Here is a 17,385-nt window from a genome sequence, read left to right on the forward strand (position 1 = left end):
AAAACACCTTCTTTAGGAAGAGAATTTAACATCTTTCTTCTCACTTGAAAGAGGCCATAAATTGTCCTAAATATAAAGCTAGCAAAGAGTAAGTCACGTGGAGAATTCCACACCATGCACGATTCACCCCAGCATTTGCATGTTCCATTGTAATGTAATTAAACCGGTATGGCTTCACATGGCCACAAACACAGATACTGGCTAGCTGGTGCAGTGCCTTTCTGTTTGGCTTTGCCTTCAATTACAGTGGTATTGTGCTGAAAAGAAAAGTACTTATTTTCTTTCCTCTTTAGGCTGAATATTTAATTTGTCAGAATCTATCTAATTTTATGTCGGTGGGGGAAAAAAACCTACCTTTGTTGGCTACTCTGTTGACGACCACGTCCACCTTTACAATGAGACCTCGTGGCGCAACGGTAGCGCGTCTGACTCCAGATCAGAAGGTTGCGTGTTCAAATCACGTCGGGGTCATGCTGCTTTTGCTTTGGAGAAGAGTAAGCACAGATCTCTTGTCATACCAGAGTTGGATAAAAAGCAGGCTTAGCATATATAATCCATATATCCCGTACTTGCGTTATTTCATTATGTTGATGGTCAAAACGGGAAAAGTCCTGCTCATCTACAGTAGGTAGATTTGACATGCTGCAGGATTCCTGATTGTTTCAAATGAATTCTGTGGATTTTAAACTAGGAGTCGGGAACCAAAAATAGAGTCCCCCTGTTCCTTTAGCGTGTCATTTTATGGGTTCCTCCTTTTTTTTGCTTTACTCCCTTTTTGTCAAAACAGGTTAATGAATCGATTTCCTAGAGGCAGCATTTGAATGCTGAATACTGGAGGACAGCACTTTCCCTATGCTGGTGTTGAATTGTTATCTTTTGTTTGCACCTGTTGGTGGTCATTTGACATGCTAGCAGATTTCACCTGAATGTAAAATGAGGAACTTGCGCTTTAAACTCTTTCTGTGTGAGAATAAATAGAGGGGGATGTGTAATATTTTAGCATTGATCTAGTTTTCTTGTGTTTTTGCGGTCTTGTAGAGGTGAAGGCGTTCTAAATGACCTATGCCGCCAGCAGTGCTGCATGAGTGTGGAAAGATATTGTCAGGACTTGCAACCTTTTGACAAGAAAGAAAATGAAATGATCAGAACGCTCCCAAATGGCGTGCGTGTTTTGAGTACGCAGCCACAGGGATTTTGCGCAGGTAGCGTGGCCGAGCGGTCTAAGGCGCTGGATTAAGGCTCCAGTCTCTTCGGGGGCGTGGGTTCGAATCCCACCGCTGCCATCAGGCTCTTTTTTTTCTTCCAGCCTTCTGTGGATGAATAAACGTATCACGCCGTTTAAATACCGCTTCCTTATTTGCCACAACGTGCAACTTATGTGGACATGGAAATGCACTTGTTGCATACTCATTTGATCTTTGAAAATGGAACAGTAACACAGAAAGTTAGAAAAGTAATGCAGGATGAAAAGAAGACTCAGCTTCAACATTTCACCCACCCTTCTTCCCCTTGTTGTTCCAAAAGAAGGAGAAAGGAAAAAAAGAAAGACCTGAAGTCATTTTCAATTGTGCCCCAAGTTGGGCAGCAGGATTCCTTTAGAACTCCATATGTGCATTCCGATTTCTCCTTGGATCAACAAGCTGTGTTACAATACCCACTTTAGATACTAAAGTGGCATAGTTTCCAGCTTTGCCACAAGAACATCGAGGCCATCCTCAAATACATCTACTGAATTCCATAAAACACCTTCTTTAGGAAGAGAATTTAACATCTTTCTTCTCACTTGAAAGAGGCCATAAATTGTCCTAAATATAAAGCTAGCAAAGAGTAAGTCACGTGGAGAATTCCACACCATGCACGATTCACCCCAGCATTTGCATGTTCCATTGTAATGTAATTAAACCGGTATGGCTTCACATGGCCACAAACACAGATACTGGCTAGCTGGTGCAGTGCCTTTCTGTTTGGCTTTGCCTTCAATTACAGTGGTATTGTGCTGAAAAGAAAAGTACTTATTTTCTTTCCTCTTTAGGCTGAATATTTAATTTGTCAGAATCTATCTAATTTTATGTCGGTGGGGGAAAAAAAACTACCTTTGTTGGCTACTCTGTTGACGACCACGTCCACCTTTACAATGAGACCTCGTGGCGCAACGCTAGCGCGTCTGACTCCAGATCAGAAGGTTGCGTGTTCAAATCACGTCGGGGTCATGCTGCTTTTGCTTTGGAGAAGAGTAAGCACAGATCTCTTGTCATACCAGAGTTGGATAAAAAGCAGGCTTAGCATATATAATCCATATATCCCGTACTTGCGTTATTTCATTATGTTGATGGTCAAAACGGGAAAAGTCCTGCTCATCTACAGTAGGTAGATTTGACATGTTGCAGGATTCCTGATTGTTTCAAATGAATCCTGTGGATTTTAAACTAGGAGTCGGGAACCAAAAATAGAGTCCCCCTGTTCCTTTAGCGTGTCATTTTATGGGTTCCTCCTTTTTTTTGCTTTACTCCCTTTTTGTCAAAACAGGTTAATGAATCGATTTCCTAGAGGCAGCATTTGAATGCTGAATACTGGAGGACAGCACTTTCCCTATGCTGGTGTTGAATTGTTATCTTTTGTTTGCACCTGTTGGTGGTCATTTGACATGCTAGCAGATTTCACCTGAATGTAAAATGAGGAACTTGCGCTTTAAACTCTTTCTGTGTGAGAATAAATAGAGGGGGATGTGTAATATTTTAGCATTGATCTAGTTTTCTTGTGTTTTTGCGGTCTTGTAGAGGTGAAGGCGTTCTAAATGACCTATGCCGCCAGCAGTGCTGCATGAGTGTGGAAAGATATTGTCGGGACTTGCAACCTTGTGTCAAGAAAGAAAATGAAATGATCAGAACGCTCCCAAATGGCGTGCGTGTTTTGAGTACGCAGCCACAGGGATTTTGCGCAGGTAGCGTGGCCGAGCGGTCTAAGGCGCTGGATTAAGGCTCCAGTCTCTTCGGGGGCGTGGGTTCGAATCCCACCGCTGCCATCAGGCTCTTTTTTTCTTCCAGCCTTCTGTGGATGAATAAACGTATCATGCCGTTTAAATACCGCTTCCTTATTTGCCACAACGTGCAACTTATGTGGACATGGAAATGCACTTGTTGCATACTCATTTGATCTTTGAAAATGGAACAGTAACACAGAAAGTTAGAAAAGTAATGCAGGATGAAAAGAAGACTCAGCTTCAACATTTCACCCACCCTTCTTCCCCTTGTTGTTCCAAAAGAAGGAGAAAGGAAAAAAAGAAAGACCTGAAGTCATTTTCAATTGTGCCCCAAGTTGGGCAGCAGGATTCCTTTAGAACTCCAGATGTGCATTCCGATTTCTCCTTGGATCAACAAGCTGTGCTACAATACCCACTTTAGATACTAAAGTGGCATAGTTTCCAGCTTTGCCACAAGAACATCGAGGCCATCCTCAAATACATCTACTGAATTCCATAAAACACCTTCTTTAGGAAGAGAATTTAACATCTTTCTTCTCACTTGAAAGAGGCCATAAATTGTCCTAAATATAAAGCTAGCAAAGAGTAAGTCACGTGGAGAATTCCACACCATGCACGATTCACCCCAGCATTTGCATGTTCCATTGTAATGTAATTAAACCGGTATGGCTTCACATGGCCACAAACACAGATACTGGCTAGCTGGTGCAGTGCCTTTCTGTTTGGCTTTGCCTTCAATTACAGTGGTATTGTGCTGAAAAGAAAAGTACTTATTTTCTTTCCTCTTTAGGCTGAATATTTAATTTGTCAGAATCTATCTAATTTTATGTCGGTGGGGGAAAAAAACCTACCTTTGTTGGCTACTCTGTTGACGACCACGTCCACCTTTACAATGAGACCTCGTGGCGCAACGGTAGCGCGTCTGACTCCAGATCAGAAGGTTGCGTGTTCAGATCACGTCGGGGTCATGCTGCTTTTGCTTTGGAGAAGAGTAAGCACAGATCTCTTGTCATACCAGAGTTGGATAAAAAGCAGGCTTAGCATATATAATCCATATATCCCGTACTTGCGTTATTTCATTATGTTGATGGTCAAAACGGGAAAAGTCCTGCTCATCTACAGTAGGTAGATTTGACATGCTGCAGGATTCCTGATTGTTTCAAATGAATTCTGTGGATTTTAAACTAGGAGTCGGGAACCAAAAATAGAGTCCCCCTGTTCCTTTAGCGTGTCATTTTATGGGTTCCTCCTTTTTTTTGCTTTACTCCCTTTTTGTCAAAACAGGTTAATGAATCGATTTCCTAGAGGCAGCATTTGAATGCTGAATACTGGAGGACAGCACTTTCCCTATGCTGGTGTTGAATTGTTATCTTTTGTTTGCACCTGTTGGTGGTCATTTGACATGCTAGCAGATTTCACCTGAATGTAAAATGAGGAACTTGCGCTTTAAACTCTTTCTGTGTGAGAATAAATAGAGGGGGATGTGTAATATTTTAGCATTGATCTAGTTTTCTTGTGTTTTTGCGGTCTTGTAGAGGTGAAGGCGTTCTAAATGACCTACGCCGCCAGCAGTGCTGCATGAGTGTGGAAAGATATTGTCGGGACTTGCAACCTTTTGACAAGAAAGAAAATGAAATGATCAGAACGCTCCCAAATGGCGTGCGTGTTTTGAGTACGCAGCCACAGGGATTTTGCGCAGGTAGCGTGGCAGAGCGCTCTAAGGCGCTGGATTAAGGCTCCAGTCTCTTCGGGGGCGTGGGTTCGAATCCCACCGCTGCCATCAGGCTCTTTTTTTCTTCCAGCCTTCTGTGGATGAATAAACGTATCACGCCGTTTAAATACCGCTTCCTTATTTGCCACAACGTGCAACTTATGTGGACATGGAAATGCACTTGTTGCATACTCATTTGATCTTTGAAAATGGAACAGTAACACAGAAAGTTAGAAAAGTAATGCAGGATGAAAAGAAGACTCAGCTTCAACATTTCACCCACCCTTCTTCCCCTTGTTGTTCCAAAAGAAGGAGAAAGGAAAAAAAGAAAGACCTGAAGTCATTTTCAATTGTGCCCCAAGTTGGGCAGCAGGATTCCTTTAGAACTCCATATGTGCATTCCGATTTCTCCTTGGATCAACAAGCTGTGTTACAATACCCACTTTAGATACTAAAGTGGCATAGTTTCCAGCTTTGCCACAAGAACATCGAGGCCATCCTCAAATACATCTACTGAATTCCATAAAACACCTTCTTTAGGAAGAGAATTTAACATCTTTCTTCTCACTTGAAAGAGGCCATAAATTGTCCTAAATATAAAGCTAGCAAAGAGTAAGTCACGTGGAGAATTCCACACCATGCACGATTCACCCCAGCATTTGCATGTTCCATTGTAATGTAATTAAACCGGTATGGCTTCACATGGCCACAAACACAGATACTGGCTAGCTGGTGCAGTGCCTTTCTGTTTGGCTTTGCCTTCAATTACAGTGGTATTGTGCTGAAAAGAAAAGTACTTATTTTCTTTCCTCTTTAGGCTGAATATTTAATTTGTCAGAATCTATCTAATTTTATGTCGGTGGGGGAAAAAAAACTACCTTTGTTGGCTACTCTGTTGACGACCACGTCCACCTTTACAATGAGACCTCGTGGCGCAACGCTAGCGCGTCTGACTCCAGATCAGAAGGTTGCGTGTTCAAATCACGTCGGGGTCATGCTGCTTTTGCTTTGGAGAAGAGTAAGCACAGATCTCTTGTCATACCAGAGTTGGATAAAAAGCAGGCTTAGCATATATAATCCATATATCCCGTACTTGCGTTATTTCATTATGTTGATGGTCAAAACGGGAAAAGTCCTGCTCATCTACAGTAGGTAGATTTGACATGTTGCAGGATTCCTGATTGTTTCAAATGAATCCTGTGGATTTTAAACTAGGAGTCGGGAACCAAAAATAGAGTCCCCCTGTTCCTTTAGCGTGTCATTTTATGGGTTCCTCCTTTTTTTTGCTTTACTCCCTTTTTGTCAAAACAGGTTAATGAATCGATTTCCTAGAGGCAGCATTTGAATGCTGAATACTGGAGGACAGCACTTTCCCTATGCTGGTGTTGAATTGTTATCTTTTGTTTGCACCTGTTGGTGGTCATTTGACATGCTAGCAGATTTCACCTGAATGTAAAATGAGGAACTTGCGCTTTAAACTCTTTCTGTGTGAGAATAAATAGAGGGGGATGTGTAATATTTTAGCATTGATCTAGTTTTCTTGTGTTTTTGCGGTCTTGTAGAGGTGAAGGCGTTCTAAATGACCTATGCCGCCAGCAGTGCTGCATGAGTGTGGAAAGATATTGTCGGGACTTGCAACCTTTTGACAAGAAAGAAAATGAAATGATCAGAACGCTCCCAAATGGCGTGCGTGTTTTGAGTACGCAGCCACAGGGATTTTGCGCAGGTAGCGTGGCCGAGCGGTCTAAGGCGCTGGATCAAGGCTCCAGTCTCTTCGGGGGCGTGGGTTCGAATCCCACCGCTGCCATCAGGCTCTTTTTTTCTTCCAGCCTTCTGTGGATGAATAAACGTATCACGCCGTTTAAATACCGCTTCCTTATTTGCCACAACGTGCAACTTATGTGGACATGGAAATGCACTTGTTGCATACTCATTTGATCTTTGAAAATGGAACAGTAACACAGAAAGTTAGAAAAGTAATGCAGGATGAAAAGAAGACTCAGCTTCAACATTTCACCCACCCTTCTTCCCCTTGTTGTTCCAAAAGAAGGAGAAAGGAAAAAAAGAAAGACCTGAAGTCATTTTCAATTGTGCCCCAAGTTGGGCAGCATGATTCCTTTAGAACTCCATATGTGCATTCCGATTTCTGCTTGGAGCAACAAGCTGTGCTACAATACCCACTTTAGATACTAAAGTGGCATAGTTTCCAGCTTTGCCACAAGAACATCGAGGCCATCCTCAAATACATCTACTGAATTCCATAAAACACCTTCTTTAGGAAGAGAATTTAACATCTTTCTTCTCACTTGAAAGAGGCCATAAATTGTCCTAAATATAAAGCTAGCAAAGAGTAAGTCACGTGGAGAATTCCACACCATGCACGATTCACCCCAGCATTTGCATGTTCCATTGTAATGTAATTAAACCGGTATGGCTTCACATGGCCACAAACACAGATACTGGCTAGCTGGTGCAGTGCCTTTCTGTTTGGCTTTGCCTTCAATTACAGTGGTATTGTGCTGAAAAGAAAAGTACTTATTTTCTTTCCTCTTTAGGCTGAATATTTAATTTGTCAGAATCTATCTAATTTTATGTCGGTGGGGGAAAAAAACCTACCTTTGTTGGCTACTCTGTTGACGACCACGTCCACCTTTACAATGAGACCTCGTGGCGCAACGCTAGCGCGTCTGACTCCAGATCAGAAGGTTGCGTGTTCAAATCACGTCGGGGTCATGCTGCTTTTGCTTTGGAGAAGAGTAAGCACAGATCTCTTGTCATACCAGAGTTGGATAAAAAGCAGGCTTAGCATATATAATCCATATATCCCGTACTTGCGTTATTTCATTATGTTGATGGTCAAAACGGGAAAAGTCCTGCTCATCTACAGTAGGTAGATTTGACATGCTGCAGGATTCCTGATTGTTTCAAATGAATCCTGTGGATTTTAAAATAGGAGTCGGGAACCAAAAATAGAGTCCCCCTGTTCCTTTAGCGTGTCATTTTATGGGTTCCTCCTTTTTTTTTGCTTTACTAACTTTTTGTCAAAACAGGTTAATGAATCGATTTCCTAGAGGCAGCATTTGAATGCTGAATACTGGAGGACAGCACTTTCCCTATGCTGGTGTTGAATTGTTATCTTTTGTTTGCACCTGTTGGTGGTCATTTGACATGCTAGCAGATTTCACCTGAATGTAAAATGAGGAACTTGCGCTTTAAACTCTTTCTGTGTGAGAATAAATAAAGGGGGATGTGTAATATTTTAGCATTGATCTAGTTTTCTTGTGTTTTTGCGGTCTTGTAGAGGTGAAGGCGTTCTAAATGACCTATGCCGCCAGCAGTGCTGCATGAGTGTGGAAAGATATTGTCGGGACTTGCAACCTTTTGACAAGAAAGAAAAGGAAATGATCAGAACGCTCCCAAATGGCGTGCGTGTTTTGAGTACGCAGCCACAGGAATTTTGCGCAGGTAGCGTGGCCGAGCGGTCTAAGGCGCTGGATTAAGGCTCCAGTCTCTTCGGGGGCGTGGGTTCGAATCCCACCGCTGCCATCAGGCTCTTTTTTTCTTCCAGCCTTCTGTGGATGAATAAACGTATCACGCCGTTTAAATACCGCTTCCTTATTTGCCACAACGTGCAACTTATGTGGACATGGAAATGCACTTGTTGCATACTCATTTGATCTTTGAAAATGGAACAGTAACACAGAAAGTTAGAAAAGTAATGCAGGATGAAAAGAAGACTCAGCTTCAACATTTCACCCACCCTTCTTCCCCTTGTTGTTCCAAAAGAAGGAGAAAGGAAAAAAAGAAAGACCTGAAGTCATTTTCAATTGTGCCCCAAGTTGGGCAGCAGGATTCCTTTAGAACTCCATATGTGCATTCCGATTTCTCCTTGGATCAACAAGCTGTGTTACAATACCCACTTTAGATACTAAAGTGGCATAGTTTCCAGCTTTGCCACAAGAACATCGAGGCCATCCTCAAATACATCTACTGAATTCCATAAAACACCTTCTTTAGGAAGAGAATTTAACATCTTTCTTCTCACTTGAAAGAGGCCATAAATTGTCCTAAATATAAAGCTAGCAAAGAGTAAGTCACGTGGAGAATTCCACACCATGCACGATTCACCCCAGCATTTGCATGTTCCATTGTAATGTAATTAAACCGGTATGGCTTCACATGGCCACAAACACAGATACTGGCTAGCTGGTGCAGTGCCTTTCTGTTTGGCTTTGCCTTCAATTACAGTGGTATTGTGCTGAAAAGAAAAGTACTTATTTTCTTTCCTCTTTAGGCTGAATATTTAATTTGTCAGAATCTATCTAATTTTATGTCGGTGGGGGAAAAAAAACTACCTTTGTTGGCTACTCTGTTGACGACCACGTCCACCTTTACAATGAGACCTCGTGGCGCAACGCTAGCGCGTCTGACTCCAGATCAGAAGGTTGCGTGTTCAAATCACGTCGGGGTCATGCTGCTTTTGCTTTGGAGAAGAGTAAGCACAGATCTCTTGTCATACCAGAGTTGGATAAAAAGCAGGCTTAGCATATATAATCCATATATCCCGTACTTGCGTTATTTCATTATGTTGATGGTCAAAACGGGAAAAGTCCTGCTCATCTACAGTAGGTAGATTTGACATGTTGCAGGATTCCTGATTGTTTCAAATGAATCCTGTGGATTTTAAACTAGGAGTCGGGAACCAAAAATAGAGTCCCCCTGTTCCTTTAGCGTGTCATTTTATGGGTTCCTCCTTTTTTTTGCTTTACTCCCTTTTTGTCAAAACAGGTTAATGAATCGATTTCCTAGAGGCAGCATTTGAATGCTGAATACTGGAGGACAGCACTTTCCCTATGCTGGTGTTGAATTGTTATCTTTTGTTTGCACCTGTTGGTGGTCATTTGACATGCTAGCAGATTTCACCTGAATGTAAAATGAGGAACTTGCGCTTTAAACTCTTTCTGTGTGAGAATAAATAGAGGGGGATGTGTAATATTTTAGCATTGATCTAGTTTTCTTGTGTTTTTGCGGTCTTGTAGAGGTGAAGGCGTTCTAAATGACCTATGCCGCCAGCAGTGCTGCATGAGTGTGGAAAGATATTGTCGGGACTTGCAACCTTGTGTCAAGAAAGAAAATGAAATGATCAGAACGCTCCCAAATGGCGTGCGTGTTTTGAGTACGCAGCCACAGGGATTTTGCGCAGGTAGCGTGGCCGAGCGGTCTAAGGCGCTGGATTAAGGCTCCAGTCTCTTCGGGGGCGTGGGTTCGAATCCCACCGCTGCCATCAGGCTCTTTTTTTCTTCCAGCCTTCTGTGGATGAATAAACGTATCATGCCGTTTAAATACCGCTTCCTTATTTGCCACAACGTGCAACTTATGTGGACATGGAAATGCACTTGTTGCATACTCATTTGATCTTTGAAAATGGAACAGTAACACAGAAAGTTAGAAAAGTAATGCAGGATGAAAAGAAGACTCAGCTTCAACATTTCACCCACCCTTCTTCCCCTTGTTGTTCCAAAAGAAGGAGAAAGGAAAAAAAGAAAGACCTGAAGTCATTTTCAATTGTGCCCCAAGTTGGGCAGCAGGATTCCTTTAGAACTCCAGATGTGCATTCCGATTTCTCCTTGGATCAACAAGCTGTGCTACAATACCCACTTTAGATACTAAAGTGGCATAGTTTCCAGCTTTGCCACAAGAACATCGAGGCCATCCTCAAATACATCTACTGAATTCCATAAAACACCTTCTTTAGGAAGAGAATTTAACATCTTTCTTCTCACTTGAAAGAGGCCATAAATTGTCCTAAATATAAAGCTAGCAAAGAGTAAGTCACGTGGAGAATTCCACACCATGCACGATTCACCCCAGCATTTGCATGTTCCATTGTAATGTAATTAAACCGGTATGGCTTCACATGGCCACAAACACAGATACTGGCTAGCTGGTGCAGTGCCTTTCTGTTTGGCTTTGCCTTCAATTACAGTGGTATTGTGCTGAAAAGAAAAGTACTTATTTTCTTTCCTCTTTAGGCTGAATATTTAATTTGTCAGAATCTATCTAATTTTATGTCGGTGGGGGAAAAAAACCTACCTTTGTTGGCTACTCTGTTGACGACCACGTCCACCTTTACAATGAGACCTCGTGGCGCAACGGTAGCGCGTCTGACTCCAGATCAGAAGGTTGCGTGTTCAGATCACGTCGGGGTCATGCTGCTTTTGCTTTGGAGAAGAGTAAGCACAGATCTCTTGTCATACCAGAGTTGGATAAAAAGCAGGCTTAGCATATATAATCCATATATCCCGTACTTGCGTTATTTCATTATGTTGATGGTCAAAACGGGAAAAGTCCTGCTCATCTACAGTAGGTAGATTTGACATGCTGCAGGATTCCTGATTGTTTCAAATGAATTCTGTGGATTTTAAACTAGGAGTCGGGAACCAAAAATAGAGTCCCCCTGTTCCTTTAGCGTGTCATTTTATGGGTTCCTCCTTTTTTTTGCTTTACTCCCTTTTTGTCAAAACAGGTTAATGAATCGATTTCCTAGAGGCAGCATTTGAATGCTGAATACTGGAGGACAGCACTTTCCCTATGCTGGTGTTGAATTGTTATCTTTTGTTTGCACCTGTTGGTGGTCATTTGACATGCTAGCAGATTTCACCTGAATGTAAAATGAGGAACTTGCGCTTTAAACTCTTTCTGTGTGAGAATAAATAGAGGGGGATGTGTAATATTTTAGCATTGATCTAGTTTTCTTGTGTTTTTGCGGTCTTGTAGAGGTGAAGGCGTTCTAAATGACCTACGCCGCCAGCAGTGCTGCATGAGTGTGGAAAGATATTGTCGGGACTTGCAACCTTTTGACAAGAAAGAAAATGAAATGATCAGAACGCTCCCAAATGGCGTGCGTGTTTTGAGTACGCAGCCACAGGGATTTTGCGCAGGTAGCGTGGCAGAGCGCTCTAAGGCGCTGGATTAAGGCTCCAGTCTCTTCGGGGGCGTGGGTTCGAATCCCACCGCTGCCATCAGGCTCTTTTTTTCTTCCAGCCTTCTGTGGATGAATAAACGTATCACGCCGTTTAAATACCGCTTCCTTATTTGCCACAACGTGCAACTTATGTGGACATGGAAATGCACTTGTTGCATACTCATTTGATCTTTGAAAATGGAACAGTAACACAGAAAGTTAGAAAAGTAATGCAGGATGAAAAGAAGACTCAGCTTCAACATTTCACCCACCCTTCTTCCCCTTGTTGTTCCAAAAGAAGGAGAAAGGAAAAAAAGAAAGACCTGAAGTCATTTTCAATTGTGCCCCAAGTTGGGCAGCAGGATTCCTTTAGAACTCCATATGTGCATTCCGATTTCTCCTTGGATCAACAAGCTGTGTTACAATACCCACTTTAGATACTAAAGTGGCATAGTTTCCAGCTTTGCCACAAGAACATCGAGGCCATCCTCAAATACATCTACTGAATTCCATAAAACACCTTCTTTAGGAAGAGAATTTAACATCTTTCTTCTCACTTGAAAGAGGCCATAAATTGTCCTAAATATAAAGCTAGCAAAGAGTAAGTCACGTGGAGAATTCCACACCATGCACGATTCACCCCAGCATTTGCATGTTCCATTGTAATGTAATTAAACCGGTATGGCTTCACATGGCCACAAACACAGATACTGGCTAGCTGGTGCAGTGCCTTTCTGTTTGGCTTTGCCTTCAATTACAGTGGTATTGTGCTGAAAAGAAAAGTACTTATTTTCTTTCCTCTTTAGGCTGAATATTTAATTTGTCAGAATCTATCTAATTTTATGTCGGTGGGGGAAAAAAAACTACCTTTGTTGGCTACTCTGTTGACGACCACGTCCACCTTTACAATGAGACCTCGTGGCGCAACGCTAGCGCGTCTGACTCCAGATCAGAAGGTTGCGTGTTCAAATCACGTCGGGGTCATGCTGCTTTTGCTTTGGAGAAGAGTAAGCACAGATCTCTTGTCATACCAGAGTTGGATAAAAAGCAGGCTTAGCATATATAATCCATATATCCCGTACTTGCGTTATTTCATTATGTTGATGGTCAAAACGGGAAAAGTCCTGCTCATCTACAGTAGGTAGATTTGACATGTTGCAGGATTCCTGATTGTTTCAAATGAATCCTGTGGATTTTAAACTAGGAGTCGGGAACCAAAAATAGAGTCCCCCTGTTCCTTTAGCGTGTCATTTTATGGGTTCCTCCTTTTTTTTGCTTTACTCCCTTTTTGTCAAAACAGGTTAATGAATCGATTTCCTAGAGGCAGCATTTGAATGCTGAATACTGGAGGACAGCACTTTCCCTATGCTGGTGTTGAATTGTTATCTTTTGTTTGCACCTGTTGGTGGTCATTTGACATGCTAGCAGATTTCACCTGAATGTAAAATGAGGAACTTGCGCTTTAAACTCTTTCTGTGTGAGAATAAATAGAGGGGGATGTGTAATATTTTAGCATTGATCTAGTTTTCTTGTGTTTTTGCGGTCTTGTAGAGGTGAAGGCGTTCTAAATGACCTATGCCGCCAGCAGTGCTGCATGAGTGTGGAAAGATATTGTCGGGACTTGCAACCTTTTGACAAGAAAGAAAATGAAATGATCAGAACGCTCCCAAATGGCGTGCGTGTTTTGAGTACGCAGCCACAGGGATTTTGCGCAGGTAGCGTGGCCGAGCGGTCTAAGGCGCTGGATCAAGTCTCCAGTCTCTTCGGGGGCGTGGGTTCGAATCCCACCGCTGCCATCAGGCTCTTTTTTTCTTCCAGCCTTCTGTGGATGAATAAACGTATCACGCCGTTTAAATACCGCTTCCTTATTTGCCACAACGTGCAACTTATGTGGACATGGAAATGCACTTGTTGCATACTCATTTGATCTTTGAAAATGGAACAGTAACACAGAAAGTTAGAAAAGTAATGCAGGATGAAAAGAAGACTCAGCTTCAACATTTCACCCACCCTTCTTCCCCTTGTTGTTCCAAAAGAAGGAGAAAGGAAAAAAAGAAAGACCTGAAGTCATTTTCAATTGTGCCCCAAGTTGGGCAGCATGATTCCTTTAGAACTCCATATGTGCATTCCGATTTCTGCTTGGAGCAACAAGCTGTGCTACAATACCCACTTTAGATACTAAAGTGGCATAGTTTCCAGCTTTGCCACAAGAACATCGAGGCCATCCTCAAATACATCTACTGAATTCCATAAAACACCTTCTTTAGGAAGAGAATTTAACATCTTTCTTCTCACTTGAAAGAGGCCATAAATTGTCCTAAATATAAAGCTAGCAAAGAGTAAGTCACGTGGAGAATTCCACACCATGCACGATTCACCCCAGCATTTGCATGTTCCATTGTAATGTAATTAAACCGGTATGGCTTCACATGGCCACAAACACAGATACTGGCTAGCTGGTGCAGTGCCTTTCTGTTTGGCTTTGCCTTCAATTACAGTGGTATTGTGCTGAAAAGAAAAGTACTTATTTTCTTTCCTCTTTAGGCTGAATATTTAATTTGTCAGAATCTATCTAATTTTATGTCGGTGGGGGAAAAAAACCTACCTTTGTTGGCTACTCTGTTGACGACCACGTCCACCTTTACAATGAGACCTCGTGGCGCAACGCTAGCGCGTCTGACTCCAGATCAGAAGGTTGCGTGTTCAAATCACGTCGGGGTCATGCTGCTTTTGCTTTGGAGAAGAGTAAGCACAGATCTCTTGTCATACCAGAGTTGGATAAAAAGCAGGCTTAGCATATATAATCCATATATCCCGTACTTGCGTTATTTCATTATGTTGATGGTCAAAACGGGAAAAGTCCTGCTCATCTACAGTAGGTAGATTTGACATGCTGCAGGATTCCTGATTGTTTCAAATGAATCCTGTGGATTTTAAAATAGGAGTCGGGAACCAAAAATAGAGTCCCCCTGTTCCTTTAGCGTGTCATTTTATGGGTTCCTCCTTTTTTTTTGCTTTACTAACTTTTTGTCAAAACAGGTTAATGAATCGATTTCCTAGAGGCAGCATTTGAATGCTGAATACTGGAGGACAGCACTTTCCCTATGCTGGTGTTGAATTGTTATCTTTTGTTTGCACCTGTTGGTGGTCATTTGACATGCTAGCAGATTTCACCTGAATGTAAAATGAGGAACTTGCGCTTTAAACTCTTTCTGTGTGAGAATAAATAAAGGGGGATGTGTAATATTTTAGCATTGATCTAGTTTTCTTGTGTTTTTGCGGTCTTGTAGAGGTGAAGGCGTTCTAAATGACCTATGCCGCCAGCAGTGCTGCATGAGTGTGGAAAGATATTGTCGGGACTTGCAACCTTTTGACAAGAAAGAAAAGGAAATGATCAGAACGCTCCCAAATGGCGTGCGTGTTTTGAGTACGCAGCCACAGGAATTTTGCGCAGGTAGCGTGGCCGAGCGGTCTAAGGCGCTGGATTAAGGCTCCAGTCTCTTCGGGGGCGTGGGTTCGAATCCCACCGCTGCCATCAGGCTCTTTTTTTCTTCCAGCCTTCTGTGGATGAATAAACGTATCACGCCGTTTAAATACCGCTTCCTTATTTGCCACAACGTGCAACTTATGTGGACATGGAAATGCACTTGTTGCATACTCATTTGATCTTTGAAAATGGAACAGTAACACAGAAAGTTAGAAAAGTAATGCAGGATGAAAAGAAGACTCAGCTTCAACATTTCACCCACCCTTCTTCCCCTTGTTGTTCCAAAAGAAGGAGAAAGGAAAAAAAGAAAGACCTGAAGTCATTTTCAATTGTGCCCCAAGTTGGGCAGCAGGATTCCTTTAGAACTCCAGATGTGCATTCCGATTTCTCCTTGGATCAACAAGCTGTGCTACAATACCCACTTTAGATACTAAAGTGGCATAGTTTCCAGCTTTGCCACAAGAACATCGAGGCCATCCTCAAATACATCTACTGAATTCCATAAAACACCTTCTTTAGGAAGAGAATTTAACATCTTTCTTCTCACTTGAAAGAGGCCATAAATTGTCCTAAATATAAAGCTAGCAAAGAGTAAGTCACGTGGAGAATTCCACACCATGCACGATTCACCCCAGCATTTGCATGTTCCATTGTAATGTAATTAAACCGGTATGGCTTCACATGGCCACAAACACAGATACTGGCTAGCTGGTGCAGTGCCTTTCTGTTTGGCTTTGCCTTCAATTACAGTGGTATTGTGCTGAAAAGAAAAGTACTTATTTTCTTTCCTCTTTAGGCTGAATATTTAATTTGTCAGAATCTATCTAATTTTATGTCGGTGGGGGAAAAAAACCTACCTTTGTTGTCTACTCTGTTGACGACCACGTCCACTTTACAATGAGACCTCGTGGCGCAACGGTAGCGCGTCTGACTCCAGATCAGAAGGTTGCGTGTTCAAATCACGTCGGGGTCATGCTGCTTTTGCTTTGGAGAAGAGTAAGCACAGATCTCTTGTCATACCAGAGTTGGATAAAAAGCAGGCTTAGCATATATAATCCATATATCCCGTACTTGCGTTATTTCATTATGTTGATGGTCAAAACGGGAAAAGTCCTGCTCATCTACAGTAGGTAGATTTGACATGCTGCAGGATTCCTGATTGTTTCAAATGAATCCTGTGGATTTTAAAATAGGAGTCGGGAACCAAAAATAGAGTCCCCCTGTTCCTTTAGCGTGTCATTTTATGGGTTCCTCCTTTTTTTTTGCTTTACTAACTTTTTGTCAAAACAGGTTAATGAATCGATTTCCTAGAGGCAGCATTTGAATGCTGAATACTGGAGGACAGCACTTTCCCTATGCTGGTGTTGAATTGTTATCTTTTGTTTGCACCTGTTGGTGGTCATTTGACATGCTAGCAGATTTCACCTGAATGTAAAATGAGGAACTTGCGCTTTAAACTCTTTCTGTGTGAGAATAAATAAAGGGGGATGTGTAATATTTTAGCATTGATCTAGTTTTCTTGTGTTTTTGCGGTCTTGTAGAGGTGAAGGCGTTCTAAATGACCTATGCCGCCAGCAGTGCTGCATGAGTGTGGAAAGATATTGTCGGGACTTGCAACCTTTTGACAAGAAAGAAAAGGAAATGATCAGAACGCTCCCAAATGGCATGCGTGTTTTGAGTACGCAGCCACAGGAATTTTGCGCAGGTAGCGTGGCCGAGCGGTCTAAGGCGCTGGATTAAGGCTCCAGTCTCTTCGGGGGCGTGGGTTCGAATCCCACCGCTGCCATCAGGCTCTTTTTTTCTTCCAGCCTTCTGTGGATGAATAAACGTATCACGCCGTTTAAATACCGCTTCCTTATTTGCCACAACGTGCAACTTATGTGGACATGGAAATGCACTTGTTGCATACTCATTTGATCTTTGAAAATGGAACAGTAACACAGAAAGTTAGAAAAGTAATGCAGGATGAAAAGAAGACTCAGCTTCAACATTTCACCCACCCTTCTTCCCCTTGTTGTTCCAAAAGAAGGAGAAAGGAAAAAAAGAAAGACCTGAAGTCATTTTCAATTGTGCCCCAAGTTGGGCAGCAGGATTCCTTTAGAACTCCAGATGTGCATTCCGATTTCTCCTTGGATCAACAAGCTGTGCTACAATACCCACTTTAGATACTAAAGTGGCATAGTTTCCAGCTTTGCCACAAGAACATCGAGGCCATCCTCAAATACATCTACTGAATTCCATAA

The 17,385-nt window shown here is 42.2% G+C and overlaps 8 non-coding genes across 8 annotated transcripts; all 8 read left to right on the forward strand.

The window, feature by feature from the left end:
• Positions 1-399: 399 nt before the first annotated feature.
• TRNAW-CCA (transfer RNA tryptophan (anticodon CCA)) lies at positions 400-471 on the forward strand. Its single transcript has one exon. It is a non-coding gene; the product is annotated as a tRNA-Trp (tRNA).
• A 730-nt stretch (positions 472-1,201) lies between these two features.
• Positions 1,202-1,283, forward strand: TRNAL-AAG (transfer RNA leucine (anticodon AAG)). The gene has a single exon. It is a non-coding gene; the product is annotated as a tRNA-Leu (tRNA).
• Positions 1,284-2,940: 1,657 nt separating this feature from the next.
• On the forward strand, positions 2,941-3,022 carry TRNAL-AAG (transfer RNA leucine (anticodon AAG)). Its single transcript has one exon. It is a non-coding gene; the product is annotated as a tRNA-Leu (tRNA).
• A 5,133-nt stretch (positions 3,023-8,155) lies between these two features.
• Positions 8,156-8,237, forward strand: TRNAL-AAG (transfer RNA leucine (anticodon AAG)). Its single transcript has one exon. It is a non-coding gene; the product is annotated as a tRNA-Leu (tRNA).
• Positions 8,238-9,893: 1,656 nt separating this feature from the next.
• On the forward strand, positions 9,894-9,975 carry TRNAL-AAG (transfer RNA leucine (anticodon AAG)). Its single transcript has one exon. It is a non-coding gene; the product is annotated as a tRNA-Leu (tRNA).
• Positions 9,976-15,108: 5,133 nt separating this feature from the next.
• On the forward strand, positions 15,109-15,190 carry TRNAL-AAG (transfer RNA leucine (anticodon AAG)). The gene has a single exon. It is a non-coding gene; the product is annotated as a tRNA-Leu (tRNA).
• An 853-nt stretch (positions 15,191-16,043) lies between these two features.
• On the forward strand, positions 16,044-16,115 carry TRNAW-CCA (transfer RNA tryptophan (anticodon CCA)). Its single transcript has one exon. It is a non-coding gene; the product is annotated as a tRNA-Trp (tRNA).
• Positions 16,116-16,846: 731 nt separating this feature from the next.
• Positions 16,847-16,928, forward strand: TRNAL-AAG (transfer RNA leucine (anticodon AAG)). The gene has a single exon. It is a non-coding gene; the product is annotated as a tRNA-Leu (tRNA).
• The last annotated feature ends 457 nt before the right edge of the window (positions 16,929-17,385 follow it).

This window comes from Pelobates fuscus, chromosome 3, assembly GCF_036172605.1.
Source record: "Pelobates fuscus isolate aPelFus1 chromosome 3, aPelFus1.pri, whole genome shotgun sequence".
Classification (NCBI taxonomy): Eukaryota; Metazoa; Chordata; class Amphibia; order Anura; family Pelobatidae; genus Pelobates; species Pelobates fuscus.